Source organism: Dasypus novemcinctus, chromosome X, assembly GCF_030445035.2.
Source record: "Dasypus novemcinctus isolate mDasNov1 chromosome X, mDasNov1.1.hap2, whole genome shotgun sequence".
NCBI lineage: Eukaryota > Metazoa > Chordata > Mammalia > Cingulata > Dasypodidae > Dasypus > Dasypus novemcinctus.
Window position 1 is genome coordinate 79,428,059 of NC_080704.1, and position 16,960 is coordinate 79,445,018.

The following is a 16,960-nucleotide window of genomic DNA, read 5'->3' on the forward strand; positions in this document are numbered from 1 at the left end:
ACCCACTAGCTTCTGGAACTGAGAGCCTCGACCCTAGTTTCCACATCATATTTATTAGAAATTACAAAGCAGTAGTTATCTATGTTTACTTTCAAGGCTGCTTGTTATTAAAGGTGTGGCACTGGCAATGCTAGGGAGTAGGCCATAACAAAGTTCAAACGTCTCCACATGCAAACCATTTTCGTGCTGACCAGACAGTGGTCCATCTAGTCAAGGTCAGTGTTCCTAAACCCACACTTGTTATCTGCATTATGGAAACGTTTCAACTTCAAGCCAGGTTCCCACATTCAAATTCAAGCTATTTTCCCACACTGCAGGAAGTGCAGCTGTGGGCAATGGCACCAAATGCTTCTGGGATTCTGCCATGGATTTGCCTGATGTCACCCTTTCGCTTTGTGGGGGCCTCAGTGAGAATGGAGAAATTTCTAAAGAAAAATTCATGGAGCATATCATTACTTAACATGAGCTTGCAGAAAACCCTGGACTTACAGACAATCGTAATCTTGTAATATGGATAAATAACCTTTACTACAGTTGGGCTTTAGATGCACCTATGGTCCTTCTCTTGCAAGTATTCCAGAAGAGTTTGCCTAAGGCAACAGTCAAGTCCCGGGTCAAAGACAAGATGCCAAAGAAATCTGGTTTATGGTGGTTTTGGCCTAAGAGAGAAAGCATGACTAAACAGCTGTCAGCGGCCAAGGAGGGAAAATCTGAGACACCACAGATGCGCTGTTGAGGACAAAAGAGCCAGTCAATGCCAGGCTTACTGAGGGTAACTTGTCCAGCGATGAGGGCTCAAAGAGTATGAAGAGTCAATCTGTGTGACCCCGTCCCAGGGGAGCATCTGAGCCACACTGGCGTGACCTTGTACAAGAAGTCTCTGAGGCTCTCCTCAGATCAGATTGCAAAACTGAAGCTCTAGGGTGGCCCAAATGATGTTGTATTTAGCACCACAACCCAGTATCGAGGTATCTGCTGCTGTGCAGGGACCATTTACCTGTGGGACTAGAATGACAAGATCATCATTTCTGATATTGATGGAACTATAACCAAGTCTGATGCTTTGGGGCAGATTCTTTCACAGCTGGGTAAAGATTGGACTTATCGGAGTAAAGCTCTATCAGTAAGAATGGCTACACGTTTCTGTACTGTTCTGCCCACTCCATAGGCATAACTGACTGACCTATGGATACCTCTACTGCGTCAATGTCAAAGCCCTTTCATGCTGTCCCCCAGCAGCTTATTGTCTGCCTTCCCAAGGGAAGTAATAGAAAAGAAGCCAGAGAAATTAAAAATTGAGTGTCTAAATGATATCAGAAATTTGTTTGCACCATCAAAGCAGCCCTTCTATGTTACCTTTGGAAATGACCCAAATGATGTCTATGCTTACACCCAAGTTGGAGTTATAGATTGTTGAATATTCACGGTAAACTCCGCGGGTGAATTAATACAAGAAAGGACCTAAGGAAATAAGTCATCGTATCATAGAATGAGTGAGCTCATGGAGCATGTGTTTCAACTTCTCAATAAAGAAGAGAATTCTGCCTTTCCATGCCCTGAGTTCAGTTCCTTTTGCTACTGGCGAGACCCAATCCTTGCCGGGAACCTAGATGATCTGGCCTGAGGAGATGCCTCGTGGAAGTGGGGAGGTCTTCAATCACCCGAACTCACAAGACAGGAATGTGACTTTCCTTTCTTCCGGGCAGAAGATTGGGTTAACCTCAGAGCCACAAGAGCTGATGAGACAGAAGCTTGCAGTGAACATGAGCTCTCCCAAGCAGGGACCCGCAGCGCTCCCTGGGCCTGGGATTGCCTTCCTTCTTCACTTTCCCAGGTTGGCTTCCAGAGCTCAATGCCCTAAAGGTGAGGTGAGTGCTGTTACCTGTGTCGGTCACCACATGGGCTTTGGGTTGAATAATGTACTGGCTTCTCCTTTAGTTGCACAATTTTAAAGGAAGAAGAGAGAAGCTCAAAAAGAGTGGATGTGACAAGCCATTAACAGAGTGCAGTGTGCACCCCATCCCCCTGGGCAGTCAAGGGGAGGAGTGGGGTGAGGGGGTGGGGGTATATGGGGACCTCATCTTTTTTTAATGTAATATTAAAAAATAAATAAAGACCAAAAAAAAAAAAAAGATTCCATTTGTCTAAAACAGGGCATTCCACCAAAAATCAGAGTCTGCTGAATTTTCAGCCATAGGTGATTAGTGTGCCCGTTATCACTGTCTGTGCACATTCCTTCATCTGGACTCCTGTTTTCCTGCTTCACTGATATAGGACAGCTGTTTTTGTGTGCCAACGAAAAGGAGTCCCTGGTCTCCTGCATGAGTCCCTGCCTGGGCGTATTGCTTCCAGGTTGGGAGTCCATGCCTAGAAAAAATGAGGCCCTTGCAAACGTGGGTCCTAAGAGTGAAGCAGTATGGACTTCTGGTGAAGAAAATCACCTTGAATCATAGTTTCTTCTCTGTGGCCACTCCATATTGGAGAAAAACAGTACTCACTGGGACATGGAGACTGAGTACAGGGAGAAGGTTTATTGGAAAGCTCTTCCAGTGGAGAGGATCTGAAGGATAGACTTCAGCCCTCCCGCAGGTATGGCAGGGGTCTGAAGAGAGACTTCAGCCCACTTCTGGAAAGGGGGGATTTGAATTTATACAGTACATTCCTAGGTGGGGAAATGATAGTCAGTGGGAGGGGGTTGAGGTTCCAAGTGAGGTGCAGGGGCCAATAGGAAGTCCTAGAAGTGAAAATTTTCCCTTGTATGGCTAGCGTATAGTGGGTTAGGGAGTTAGGTTTTCTTGGAATGCTGGAGGAACAGGTGTTCCTTTGATATGCAGGGAGTGAAGGTCTCTGTCTTCCTTTATTCCCCTTTCCACGTGGTTTCTTTATTTAACCTTTGGGGAAGTGTCTTGCTTTCAGACACATAGGCTCTGAGGGAGGGGGCTTGTCTTTCCTCAATGTATGTCAACGGCAACTGAGTTACAGCTTGTTAATTTTTGCAAACCTAGTGAAGGGGAACCTCTAACACTCCATGACAGAAGAACATTAAGTTATTTTTTTAGATCTAGCCAGAAGAAACAGGCTTTGCAGTTATATGTTGGATGTCTGCAGTTAAAGTCTTAATAGTAGAAATCAGGTTTTAAAAATAATAACCCATCTGTTTTCAAGGAGGCCTCAGAAATGCAGACAGTTGTATTCAGTCCTGGAAAGAGTCCTTTTCTCTGGCCTTCTGCCTGTTCCCAGTGTAGGTGGGCTTTCTAAAATTCTTTGCTTTAGATTTGCCAGGGAAACACAGTGAAGCTCACTTCAAGGCCGCTGGCCAACAGTCTTTGGTTTTGGCATCTGGAGTCACAGCCATTGGGGGCCACTGAAGAGAAGGCTTCTGGAGTTCCCATCAATCCACTGCTCTGTGTCATCCCTTCAGCTGAGCACACCATGAGAGACCTTTCATGGGGGTGCCATGTACTTTCACTAAAACATAAAGGGCAGCTCAGTTTACAGACCTGTTGGATTGAGCTTGTGTCAACTGTTCCTGAACAGACAGTACCAGGGAAGGGCTGCATGCTATGAGCCCATCTCCAGGTTATCATTGGCAAGTAATTTTCAGGAGCCTGGCAAGATCAGGATGGGTGTTGACAATCACCTCAGTATTAAAATCAAGAGATCAGTTAGAAAGGAGGCTTTCATGGGACCAAAAATGACCAAAGTTCCTAGTATTCCATCAGTGAGGGAGCAGAAAGTGGCAGCTACAGGTATAGGTGCAATGTTCTTAGGGTGGTTTCATTTCTGACTCCCCTTTCCCCTGTGATTGTACTGATGGGCTCTTCTCACCCTAAATTGATACTGATCTACAGATGGAGAAAGAGGGGTGGTATTTTTTTCCAGATAGGAAAGTTGAAATGCCTAGACTTATTTCAGCCATTTTCCTCTAGTGTTGTTAGATGCAGAGACAATTTTGAAATCCCTTGAATACAATTTTCATTGGCACATGTCCCCAGAGAATAAATGACACATGCTTTCTGCAGTTCAAACGTTCTCACTTTAAATATTTCAGGACTAATTGTTTAATGTGTTTGATGAAAGTATTTATGTACAGTAGGTTAAGGAAACTAGGTTACATTTATATGAAATTCTATCTAATTAGTGAATTAAAATCCTAGTAGAGCAGATATGCAGTTGCTTTATTTTATAAATACTCTTAGCATGTTTTCTATAAAGCCTTTGGTTTAGAGGTAGGATGTGAGCTTTATGCCCTTAGCCTGAGCTTAGTAAGGTTTCTTTGCTTACGTGAGATATGAAAAATCTTAATACATACCTTCTTTAGTCCTTTTTAGGTTGTCCTTTTCTTGACAAGCTCTTCTCTTTGGACACATAGGCCTTCTTTAGAGGAACCAGGGTGTCCCAGCCTGGGTAAAAGTGTCTTGGTCCCTTCGTCCCAGTTTCATAGCAATAGACTGTCACTGCAGTCTATTGATCCAGTGGGTATATATGCTAATTAACATAAGTCTTTTCCCTTATTTAAAGGAGTCCCTCTTACTGAACGTAGATGACTTACTATTACTATAGTGTTATGAAAGTATTGTTTGTGCTAAAAATCCTTTGCCATTTGGTACAACAAATGACATTTGTTTTTATCTGTGAAAGAGATATGCCCTTTAGTGTGTTTGTACACAGATACTTCAGGTAGTGAGTTAATGAAGTAGCATCACACCTGCATTGTTTTCAGAGATGTGGAGTATCACAGGGAGGTGTAGGGCAGATTGAGCTCTTCCCTGTTGCTCCATTGATTAAATGGCACCTTAGCCCAATTCAGTCTGACTGTAGTATTTGCTTTTATGTCCTTGTGTTTTAAGCTTATACTTTTGGAAAAGGAGACATCTGCATCTTCATCAGGCTTTAGGAAGTACACATAGGCATGTTAACTTAGCCCCATATTTGAGTACTGTGTTTTGCTGTGCTTAATAAAAATACATCTGCATAGTTTTCAACTGGAAAAAGAAAATAAGTTACTAGCATGATGTCCTAAAACAAAAGCTGCTAAAAATTATAGGTAGTGTTTTTCAGTCTAGGTTCACCTCTACACTGTTGTCGGATCTTTGTGAAACAGCAGCTAACCAAATGCATGGAAAGTACCTCTGCCCTTAGAACCCCGCTTGACTTTCAGACCTGCACACAGCCATGCTGCAGTTCACTCTTGAAGGTACAGGCAAGACCTTTTATAAAACAAAATAAGCTCTTTCTCTCCTCAAAAGTTGGCAAACAGGCTCTTCAGGAAATTTTATCTTCTTTTCAAGTCTCATGTTTCTTTGAGAAGCCCTAATTTCCCATGGTTTAGAGCTTCCCAGGTTTTTATTGAAACTGATTAAAAATTGAGTTTTTATTTCAAGTAAGTGTTTACTTTCCAGGTAAAAAGTTTTTTGGTTTGTTTTGAAGGTAAGAAAAAGAGGGCTAACTTTGCTCTTTCACTTTAATAACTAAGTTCAGTCTATGATGAAGTATTTTATTATTAGACAGTAATGCCACTAATAAGTTTTAAACTTTCAGGAATTAAATGTAAACATCAGTACAGTACTCTTAGTTATGGTACAGACAATTGTCTTGAGATAAATGACTCACTCTGATGCAATGTTTGAAGTTCAAAACGAGATGTTACAACAATAAACAAATGTAAATTAAATGCAAAAACATTAAAAAAAACCTACTTAATGATGGGGAGGTTGTTGGTGTGGAAGAGTAGGGTGGGGGAATGGGGGGTCTATAGGAACCTCTTATGTTTTTTATAATGTAGCCTTTTTTTGTGATGTATGTATCTTCAAAAAATATAATTTACAAAAATGATGGGGTGGGGGGTGGGGAGTGGGTTATATGGGAATCTCTTATTTTTTTTTAAAAGATTAATTAATTAATTTATTTCTCTCCCCTTCCCCCCACCCCCCCACCCCGGTTGTCCGTTCTCTATGTCTATTTGCTGCGTCTTCTTTGTCCACTTCTGTTGTCAGCGGCACAGGAATCTGTGTTTCTTTTTGTTGCGTCATCTTGTTGTGTCAGCTCACCGTGTGTGCAGCGCCATTCTTGGGCAGGCTGCACTTTCTTTCACGCTGGGCGGCTCTCCTTATGGCACGTACTCCTTGCGTGTGGGGCTCCCCTATGAGGGGGACACCCCTGCGTGGCACGGCACTCCTTGCGCGCATCAGTACTGCGCATGGACCAGCTCCACACGGGTCAAGGAGGCCTGGGGTTTGAACTGTGGACCTCCCATGTGGTAGACAGATATCCTAACCACTGGGCCAAGTCCGCTTCCTCTTATGTTTTTTTAATGTAATGTTCTATATGATCTATTAACTTTAATTTTAAAAATTTAAAAAAAACACTTGATTTTGGGTGTATAATTTTTTTAAGTGCTTTTGGATTCAGTTTTCAAGTATTTTGTTGAGGATTTTTGTATCTATATTCCTTAGAGAAATTGGTGTGTAATATTCTTTTTTCATAGTATCTTTACCTGGTTTTGGTATTAGGTGATGGTGGTTTCATAGAATTAGATTGGTAGCATTCTTTCCTGTTCAATATTTTTGGAAAGGCTTAAGCAAGATTGGTATTAGATCATTGTTGAATGATTGGTAGAATTCACTTGTAAAGCCATCTGGTCCCAGGCTTTTCATCTTTGGGAGGGTTTTTCTTTTTTTTTAAGATTTATTTATTTATCCCCCCCTTCCCCTTCTCCCACCCTGCTGTTTTTGCTGTCTGTCTTCTCTTTTCATTTTATCTCCTCTAGGATACACCAGGATTTGATCCTGGGACCTCTGATGGGGAGAGAGGTTCCCTGTCAATTGCATCACCTCAGTTCCTGGTTTCTGCTGTGCTTCACCTTGACTCTCTCCTTGTCTCTCTTTTGATGTGTCACATTTTGCTGCATGACTCATTTGTGCAGGACACTGGCTCATCACGCAGGCACTCACGTGGGCACTCATGCAGGCACTGGTTCACCCCGTGGGCACTCACATGGGCACTGGCTTGCCATGCAGGCATGATTTCTCTTTTTCTTTTTCAGCAGGAGGCCCCAGGTCCTCCCATATGGTAGATGGAAGCTCTATCAATTGAGCCACATCTGCTTCCCTTTGGGAGGTTTTTGATGACTGTTTCAATCTCTTCATTTGTTATTGGTTTGTTGAGGTCTTCTATTTCTTCTAGGGTCAGTGTAGGTTACTCATGTGTTTCTAGGAATTTGTCCATCTCATCTATATTGTCTAGTTTTTTGGGCATATAGTTGTTCATAGTATCCTCTTATGAGCTCTGTTATTTCTGTGGGGTCAGTGGTAATGTCCCTCCTCTCATTTCTGATTTTATTTATTTGCTTCTTCTCTCTTTTTTTGTCAGTCTAGCTAAGACTTTCTCAATTTTGTTGATCTTCTCAAAGAACCAACTTTTCGTTTTGTTGACACTATTGCTTTTTTGTTCTTGATTTCATTTATTTCTGCTCTAATCTTTACTATTTCTTTCCTTTGACTTGGTTTGGGATTAGTTTGCTGTTCTTTTTCTAGTTCCTCCAGGTGTGAAATTAGATCTTCAATTTTATCTTTTTTTTTAATCCCCCACCCTTGTGGCTTTTTTGTGTGCTGTCTGCTCTCTGTGTCCACTCGCTGTGTGCTCTTCTGTTTTTGCTTGTCTCCCTTTGTTGTTGCATCACCTTGCTGAGTTGGCTCTCCATGGCATCTGTGGGCTTGGTGGTGCTCTGTGGTACTTGCAGGCTGGGCGGCACTCTGCAGCGTGTGGGTGAGCCTGCCTTCACAAGGAGGCCCCAGATGCAAACCCAAGGCCTCCCATATGGGAGCCTAACTGATTGAACCACAGCCGCTTCCCTCTTTCTTCTTTTTTAATGTAAGCATTCCCTCTCAGCACTGTCTTTGTGGTGTCCCATAGGTTTTGACATATTGTATTCTCATTTTCATTCATTTTAAGATATTTTCTGAATTCTTTTTCCATTTCTTCTTTGACCTACTGATTATTTAAGAGTGTATTGTTTAATCTCTATGTATTTATGAATTTTCCCTTTTCCTGTCCATTATTGATTTCTAGCTTCATTCTGTTATGATCAGAGAAAGTGTTTTGTATAGTTTTAATCTTTTAAAATTTATTGAGGCCTGTCTTGTGACTCAACATATGGTCTATCTTGGAGAAGTCTCCAAGAGAGCTAGGAAACAATATAGATCCTGCTGTTTCGTGGAGCAATGCTCTATAGATGTCTGTTAGGTCTAGTTCATTTATCATATTCAAGTTCTCTGTTTCTTTATTTATCCTCTGTCCAGATGTTCTGTCCAATACTAAGAGCAGTGTATTGAAGTCTCCAACTATATTAGTTAGGCAAAGGGGTGCTGATGCAAAGTACCAGAATTCTGTTGGCTTTTATAAAGGGCGTTTATTCAGGGTAGAAGCTTACAGTTATAAGGCCCTGAAGAGTCCAGCTCAAGGTTACTCCCTCACCAAACTCTGTTGCCATGTGTTGAAGCAAGATGGCATGTGATCTCTCCTGGTCTCTCCTTCCTTCTTCTCTTAAAGCTCCATGGGCCTAGCTTCTTCCAATCTCAGCTGTAGGCTGGCATAAGGCTCGTCTCTCAGGGCTTTTTTGCTGCTCTGGTCTTTTCACAAGGTCAGCTGTAAACTCTCAGACAAATGACTCATCTCTCCCCTGGGGTTCCAGGATCAAAACCGACAAAGTTCTTTCTTTCTTTCTTCTTCTGTGTCTTCTCCTGTGTGTCCTCTTGATTGAGTGTCCATTTATATAGACCAAGGGGGCAGACACTCAACCCTGAGCCATGCCCTACTGATGTGGTTGAATCAAGGCCCTGAATTGATTTAATTAGGTAAACTTAAAATCTTTGAATTTAAATTGATCAAAGCATATCATATCCAGACTAAAAGAGCAGTTTAGAAACAATCTATATCTCTTTTTGGAATTCATAAATAATATCAAACTGCCACAACAACTACAATTGTAGAGACATCTATTTCTCCCTTCAGTTTTGCCAAAGTGTGCTTCATGTATCTTGGGGCACTAAGGTTAAGTGCATAAATATTTAGTATAGTTATTTCTTCTCAGTGAATTGCCCCTTTTATTAATATATAATGATCTTCTTCATCCCTTATGAAAGTTTTGCATTTGAAATTCATTTTGTCCTATATTAGTATCACTATTCCAGCTCTTTTTTGGTTACTATTTACATGGAATATCTTTTTCCAGACTTTCACTTTTAATCTGGTTGTATCCTTGTCTGAGGTGAGTCTACTGTAGACAAAATATAGATTGTATTTTTTCAACCATTCTATTAGTCTATGCCTTTTGACTGGGGAGTTCAAGCTATTAGCATTCAGTATTATTACTGTAAAGGCATTATTTACTTCATTCATTTTGTCCTTTGGCTTTCTATTGTCATATTATGCTATTTTCTGTTGTGTTTTTTTCTTACCCTTTCACTTACCCTTCCTAATAATCTTCATTTCTCCACTCTTCTCCAAGTCTTTTGCCCTTGTTTTTTCCTTTCAGGCTGCATCATTCCCTTTAGTATCTTTTGGAAACATTCTATCAGTTTTTGTTTGTCTGTGAAGACTTTGAACTCACCCTCATATTTGAAGGACGATTTTACTGGATACAGAATTCTTGGCTGGCAGTTTTTCTCTTTTAGTACCTTAAACATATCATACTACTTTCTTCTCTCCTCTATGGTTTCTGATGTGAGGTCAGCACTCAACCTTATTGAGGTTCCCTTTAATGTGATGCTTTTTTTTCTTGTTGCTTTTAGTATCCTCTCTTTATTTCTGATATTGGTCATTCGGAATAGTAGGTGTCTTGGAGTAGGTCTATTTGGATTTATTCTGTTTGGGATGTGTTGTCTTTCTTGGATATTGATATTTATGTCTTTCATAAGGGTTGGAAAGTTTTCAGTCATCATTTCCTCAGATATTCTTTTTGCCCCTTTTCCATTCTCTTCTCCTTCTTTGACACTGATAATGCACATGTTTGTGAGTTTCATGTTGCCATTCAGTTCCCCCTGAGGCCCTTTTCCATTTATCCATTCTTTTCTCTTTCTGTTCTCCTGTCTTTTCCAATTCATATGTTCTGTTTTTGAAATCATGAATTCTGCCTTTGAGGAATTCAAATCTGCTCTTATGTGCCTCTAATGTATTTTTAATCTCATCCATCATGTCTTTCATTCTCATAAGCTCTGTCACTTTTCTTTTCAGGCTTTCAAATTGTTCTTTATCCTGATCCAGTGTCTTCTTAATATCCTTTATCTCTTTAGTCATATTTTATTTCAATTATTTGAGTTGTTTAGCTGTGTTGTGTGATTATCATTGGTTAATTTTCTTAAATCCTATATCTCTTCATGCTGAGATCAGCTCAATGATAGGTTGGCTCAAAGGGAAGGCAATTCAGAACTTTATGAAATAAAGGACAGAGAGAAAGACACCAGAGAGGAGATAAAGATGGGACCAGGGGACTCACAGCTTCTGGAACTGAGAGCACCGACCCTAGTTTCCACCTTGTATTTATTGGAAACTACCAAGCAGCTGTTTGCTATTAGAATTGCAACATCATCTACAATAATAGGGAACAACTACAACATCTGACAACTGCAATATCTACAACAGAACAAGTGTAACATTTACAATAAGGAACAGATAAGCCAGTTTCCCACAACATCTTCAGGATATTTGGTTTGTTCCTTTGGCTGGACCATCTCTTCCTGTTTCCTAGTACGGCTTATAATTTTTTTGCTGATGTCTAGGCATCTGAATATGTTGGTGAATTTACTGTGATAGACAATTTCTTTCTCTTGCCTATTGTTTTTTTTCATAGCTCTTCTTTGATATTTGTTCAACTTATTCAAAGTATTTAAAATTGTCCAGCTTTTTAAAAATTTTATTAAAAATTTTTTGGCTTTATATTTTTAATGTTACGTTAAAAAAAATATGAGATCGCCATATAGTCCCCACCCCCCTCATATCATTCCTCCTACATCAACAACCTCTTTCATCATTGTGGCACATTCTTGCATTTGGTGAATACATTTTGGAGCACTGCTGTACCACATGGATAGTGGTCTACATTGTAGTTTACACTCTCACCTAGTCCACCCAGTGGGCCATGGCAGGACCTACAATGTCCAGCAACTGTCCCTGCAGTACCACCCAGGACAACTCCAAGTCCTGAAAATGCCCCCACATCTTATTTCTTCTTCTCTCTCCTTGCCCTCAGCAGCTACCATGGCCACTTTCTCCACGTCAATGCTACATGTTCTTCCATTACTAATCACAATAGTTCCAGAATAGAATATCAGTAAGTCCACTCTAATCCATACTCTATTCCTCCATCCTGTGGACCCTGGGATGGTTATGTCCACACCATCTTTATATTGAGAGGGGGCTTAGATTCCCCATGGATGATGGATGCAATTCTCCTGCTTGCAGTTGTAGGCACTCTCAGTTCCCTGGTGTGGTGGTTGACCTTCTTCACCTCCCTGTTGGCTGGCTGGAGTAAGTTCATTAAACCAGAGGGTAGAGTTGCAGGTCTGTTGAGGCTCAGGGCCTGGCTATCACATGGACAGTCCAGAGATTCAGGTCCCCTGAGCATACAACAAACCCCAGTGCCGACCACAGGTCTGGTAAAAGTAACTGGAGAGGCTTGTGAACAAAGATCACATCTGAGTTCAACTCCATCACACTCAGGAACACAAACTCCAAAGTAGGGCCAACTGACATGGCACTGAACTCCAGCTGTCATGACCATAGAACCTGTGGGTCTCTGTAGCCCTCAGAAGAACCAATACCTGGGCTTGTATCTACTTTGGCTGTCTCTGGGACCCTGCTGAGGCATGCGTAAGACTGACCCCTCTGATGACCTCCCGACTCTTTTTTGGAGACTCATAGCCATATAAACTCATTTGTCCTTTCCATTTCCCCCTTTTATTCAAGGTCAGAAAGCATTTTTGACACCTGATATTACATGTAGGCTGAGATATTCTGCTGGTCTGAGTTAACCCTTTTATTCAAGGTTGCTTTCTAGTTACATTGTTGGCTGGTACTTGGTAGTAATCCCTTGGTGCCAGGGAGGCTCATCCCTGGGAGTCATGACCCACGCTGGGGGGAAGGCAATGCATTTACATGCTGAGTTTGGCTTTGAGACTGGCCATATTTGAGCAACATGGAGGCTCTCAGGAGGGAACTCTTAGGCACCCTACAGCTCTAGGCCTTGTTCTTATTTCAGGTGCACAGGCTCACAAGCATAGTCATTAGTTTCAAGGGTTCATTGTTGGACCATCCTTCTTTATTGGTCTTAGCCATTGCTCTTGGGGGATTGTTGCTGTTCCATTGGGGAATGTGATAGAACACCACCACCCCCGGCTAGGAACTCAGCACTCCCTCAGTTGTTGTTTTTAACTATAACCACTATGAAAATATCCAAACATTTTTTTTTTTTTTTAAAGATTTATTTATTTATTTAATTTCCCCTCCTCCCCTGGTTGTCTGGTTGTCTGTTCTTGGTGTCTATTTGCTGCGTCTTGTTTCTTTGTCCGCTTCTGTTGTCGTCAGCAGCACGGGAAGTGTGGGCGGCGCCATTCCTGGGCAGGCTGCACTTTCTTTTCACGCTGGGCGGCTTTCCTCACGGGCGCACTCCTTGCGCGTGGGGCTCCCCCACGCGGGGGACACCCTTGCGTGGCACGGCACTCCTTGCGCGCATCAGCACTGCGCATGGCCAGCTCCACACGGGTCAAGGAGGCCCGGGGTTTGAACCGCGGACCTCCCATGTGGTAGACGGACGCCCTAACCACTGGGCCAAAGTCCGTTTCCCTCCAAACATTTTTATGTACCCTGTATACATGCCCTGGAGAACTCCCTTCTCATCATGTGCTCCCTATCAATAACATCCCACACCAGTATTCCTCCCCTGCCATAGTTGCATCTCTCTGTAATCCAAAACTTCTTCGAAAATGAAACCTAATATATTGCCAGGTTCCATTAATAGTAAAATGGAATATAGTGATGGGTTTAAAGGTTAGATATAGAAGACATATTAATTTAGAAAAAATAAAGTAAAAATAAATTTGAGTATCAAAAAATTAAAAGGCGGCGGACTTGGCCCTGTGGTTAGGGCGTCCATCTACCACATGGGAGGTCCGCGGTTCAAACCCTGGGCCTCCTTGACCCGTGTGCAGCTGGCCCATGCACAGTGCTGATGCGCGCAAGGAGTGCCATGCCACGCAAGGGTGTCTTCCGCATAGGGGAACCCCACGCGCAAGGAGTGCACCCCATAAGGAGAGCCTCCCAGAGCAAAAGAAAGTGCAGCCTGCCTCAAAATGGTGCCGTCCATATGGAGAGCTGACACAACAAGATGACGCAACCAAAAAGAAACACAGATTCCCATGCTACTGACAACAACAGAAGTGGACAAAGAAGATGCAGCAAATAGACACAGAACAGACAACCGGGGTGGGGGGGAAGGGGAGAGAAATAAATAAATAAATCTTTTTTAAAAATTTAAAAATGAAAAAGCTTTGCTTTTGATGTTTTGCCTTTTGTCACTGCTCTAAGTGTTGCCCTTTATGTACAGTGGCAAGGTAATTTCTTCCATTTCTTCCTCAGTGTCTATGTCCTTTCTTTTCTTTTCTTTATTTTCTAATTATTAAGTTTGTCTTCATAAAAGTTTTAGATCACAGTAATTCATATATACAATATACAGTACTCCCACATATCCAGCATTGAACACTTTGTCCCTTCCCCAGCAATGATCTTTTTACATGTTCATATTATATTTGCTGCAACTGATGTACAGATATTGAGACAATAGCTTTCAAACAAGGTTACACTTGGGTTTACATTATGGTTTACATTTTAGCCTATAGGCTTTTATACATTTTTGGTGTACTTTAACGTGTCCTATATCCATTGTTGCATAATCTTGTGGAAAACTTCCACTGCGCCACAGTTACACTGATTTCATCTATTCAATACCTCTTTCCCCCTCCCCTCAGGGCCCACAGTGACAATCAATCTTCATTACTTGAAGGACCATATTCACAGATACTTGCAAAAATGTCGAGGTCTTGATATGCTTGATTGCCCTAACCCACTGGGAGCCACCAATTCTCTTGAGAGATTTAATTCTTTCTACTTGAGAACATCAGTCCTCCCCAGAATGTGGGTATACCTTTACTCTCATTGTGTGGGTCTCCATCCAATGATATAACCCACTATGACAAAATGAGCATTCATACACTCCCTAGAAGCCTGCCCTGTGTAAAATTCTCCCCTTCAAGTATCTTATTTATTTATTTTTAATTTATTTCTCTCCCCCTTCTCCTCCCCCTCCCCCCAGTTGTCTGCTCTCTGTGTCCATTTGCTGTGTGTTCTTCTGTGACTGCTCCTATCCTTGTTAGTGGCACCGGGAATCTGTTTCTTTTTGTTGCGTCATCTTGTTGTGTCAGCTCTCCATGTGTGCAGTGCCATTCTTGGGCAGGCTGAACTTTCTTTTATGCTGGGTGGCTGTCCTTAAGGGGCACACTCCTTGCTCGTGGGGATCCCCTACACAAGGGACACCCTGCGTGGCACGGCACTCCTTTTGGGCATCAGCACTGCACATGGGCCAACTCCACAAGGGTCAAGTTGGCCTGGAGATTGAACCATGGGCCTCCCATGTGGTAGGCGGATGCCCTATCCATTGGGCCAAGTCTACTTCCCTTAAGTATCTTAAACAGGTAACCTTCCTTATAATATTTTTGAAAACGTTTTCTCAACATTATACTTCCAACCACATACCTGACAATCTCCTATGTTCAAATGGTTCCCCCAGCCTCCCCCTATTTCTTGGGCCATCTGACCCATCCTCCCATCCCTAGCCCCCCTCAAGCCCACAAAGCCCCACCCAAAAGTATTCCTATGCCTCCCATTTTATCCCTTCCCTGTACAAATACTTACCTCCAGCTTGTCATAGATTTCACCCAGGTGTCAGCTCATAACCTTCCTTTAACCCCCAAATTCCTTTAAGTCTATCATCTTGTCTCTAGCTCTCTGAGATGGCTTGGTTTACTTATTTCATATCAGTGAGGTCATGTAGTATTTGTCCTTCAATGCCTGGGTTGCTTCACTCAACGTAAGGTTCTCAAGATTCGTCCATGTTATCACATGTGTTTATGCTGTATTCGTTCTTACGGCTGAGTAGTATTCCATTGTATGTATATACCACATTTTATTTATCCATTCATCTGTTGTTGGGCATTTGGGTTGATTCCAACTTTTGGCAATAGTGAATAGTGCTGCTATGAACATTGGTGTGCATATATCAGTTTGTGTCCTTGTTTTCAGTTCTACTGGGTATATGCTCAGCAGTGGAACTGCTGGGTCATATGGCAAATCTATAGCTAGTTTTTTGAGAAACTGCCAGACTGTCCTCAGAATGACTGTATCTTTCTGTATTCCCACCAAGAATGGGTGAGTGTTCCCATTCTTCCACATCATCTCCAGTGTTTGTAGTCTTCTGTTTTTTTCATAGCTGCCAATCTTATGGGAGTAAGATGGTATCTCATTGTAGTTTTGATTTGCATTTCCCTAATAGCTAGTGATTTTGAGGATTTTTTCATGTGCTTTATAGACATTTGTATTTCTTCTTTGGAGAAGTGTCTGATCAAATCTTTTCCCCATTTTTAAAATGGGTTGTCTTTTTATTTTTGAGATATAGGAGTTCTTTATATATGCAAGATATAAGTCTCCTATCAGATATATGGTTACCAAATATTTTCTCCCATTGTGTAGGCTTTCTTTCCACTTTCTTAACAAACTCCTTTGAGGTGAAGAAGGCTTTAACTTTGAGGAAGTCCCATTTATCTATTTGTTCTTTTGCTGCTTGTGCTTTTGGTGTGAAGTTCATGAAGCCATTTCCTATTACAAGGTCTTGTAGATGGTTTCCTACATTGCTTTCCAAAGTCTTTATGGTCTTGGCTCTTATATTTAAGTCTTTGATCCATATTGAGTTGATTTTTGTATAAGGTGTAAGTTGGTAATCCTCTTTCATTCTTTTACATATGGATATCCAGTTCTCCAGGTACCATTTGTTGAAGAGGCCTTTCTCTTCCAGTTGAGTGGGTTTGGTGGCCTTGTTGAATATTATCTGACTGTATATATGAGGATCTATATCAGGACTCTCAATTCAGTTCCTTTAGTTAGTGTGTCTATCCTCGTGCCAATACCATGCCTTTTTCAGTACTGTAGCTTTGTAGTATGTTTTGAAGTCAGGTAGTGTGATTCCTCCAATTTCATTTTTCTTTATAAATATGTCTTTGGCTATTCAGAGTCCCTTTCCTTTCCAAATAAATTTCATAGCTAGTTTTTCTAGTTCATTAAAGAATATTGTGTTGTTTTTTGGGAGATTGCATTAAATGTATAGATCTGTTTTGGTAGGACAGACTTCTTAATAATATTTAGTCTTCCTATTCATGAACAGGGAATATTCTCCCATTTATTTAAGTATTCTTTGATTTCCTTGAACGGTGTCATGTAGTTTTCTGTGTATAAGTCTATTACATATTTAGTTAAATTTATTCCTAGGTATTTGACTTTTTAATTTACTATTGTAAATGGTATTTGTTTCTTGATTTCCTCCTCAGCTTGCTCATTATTGGTGTACAGAAATGCTACTGATTTTTGTGCATTGATTTTATAACCTGTGACTTTTACTGAAGTCATTTATGAGTTCTTAGAAGCTTTCTTGTAGACTTCTCAGGGTTTTCCATGTATAGGATCATGTCATTTGCAAATAATGAAATTTTAACGTCTTCTTTTCCAATTTGGATGCCTTTTATGTCTTGTTCTTGCCTCAGTTCTTGAGCAAGTACTTCTAAGACAATTTTTTTTTAAGTAGAAGGGGTGATAGTGGGGCATCCTTGTCTTGTTCATGATCTTGGAGGGAAAGATTTTA

General features: G+C 41.3%; 1 pseudogene; it reads left to right on the plus strand.

Moving 5' to 3' along the window:
* The first annotated feature begins 364 nt into the window (after positions 1-364).
* The window catches only part of LOC131277126 (phosphatidate phosphatase LPIN2 pseudogene), a 50,264-nt pseudogene continuing 33,668 nt past the window's right edge, over positions 365-16,960 (plus strand).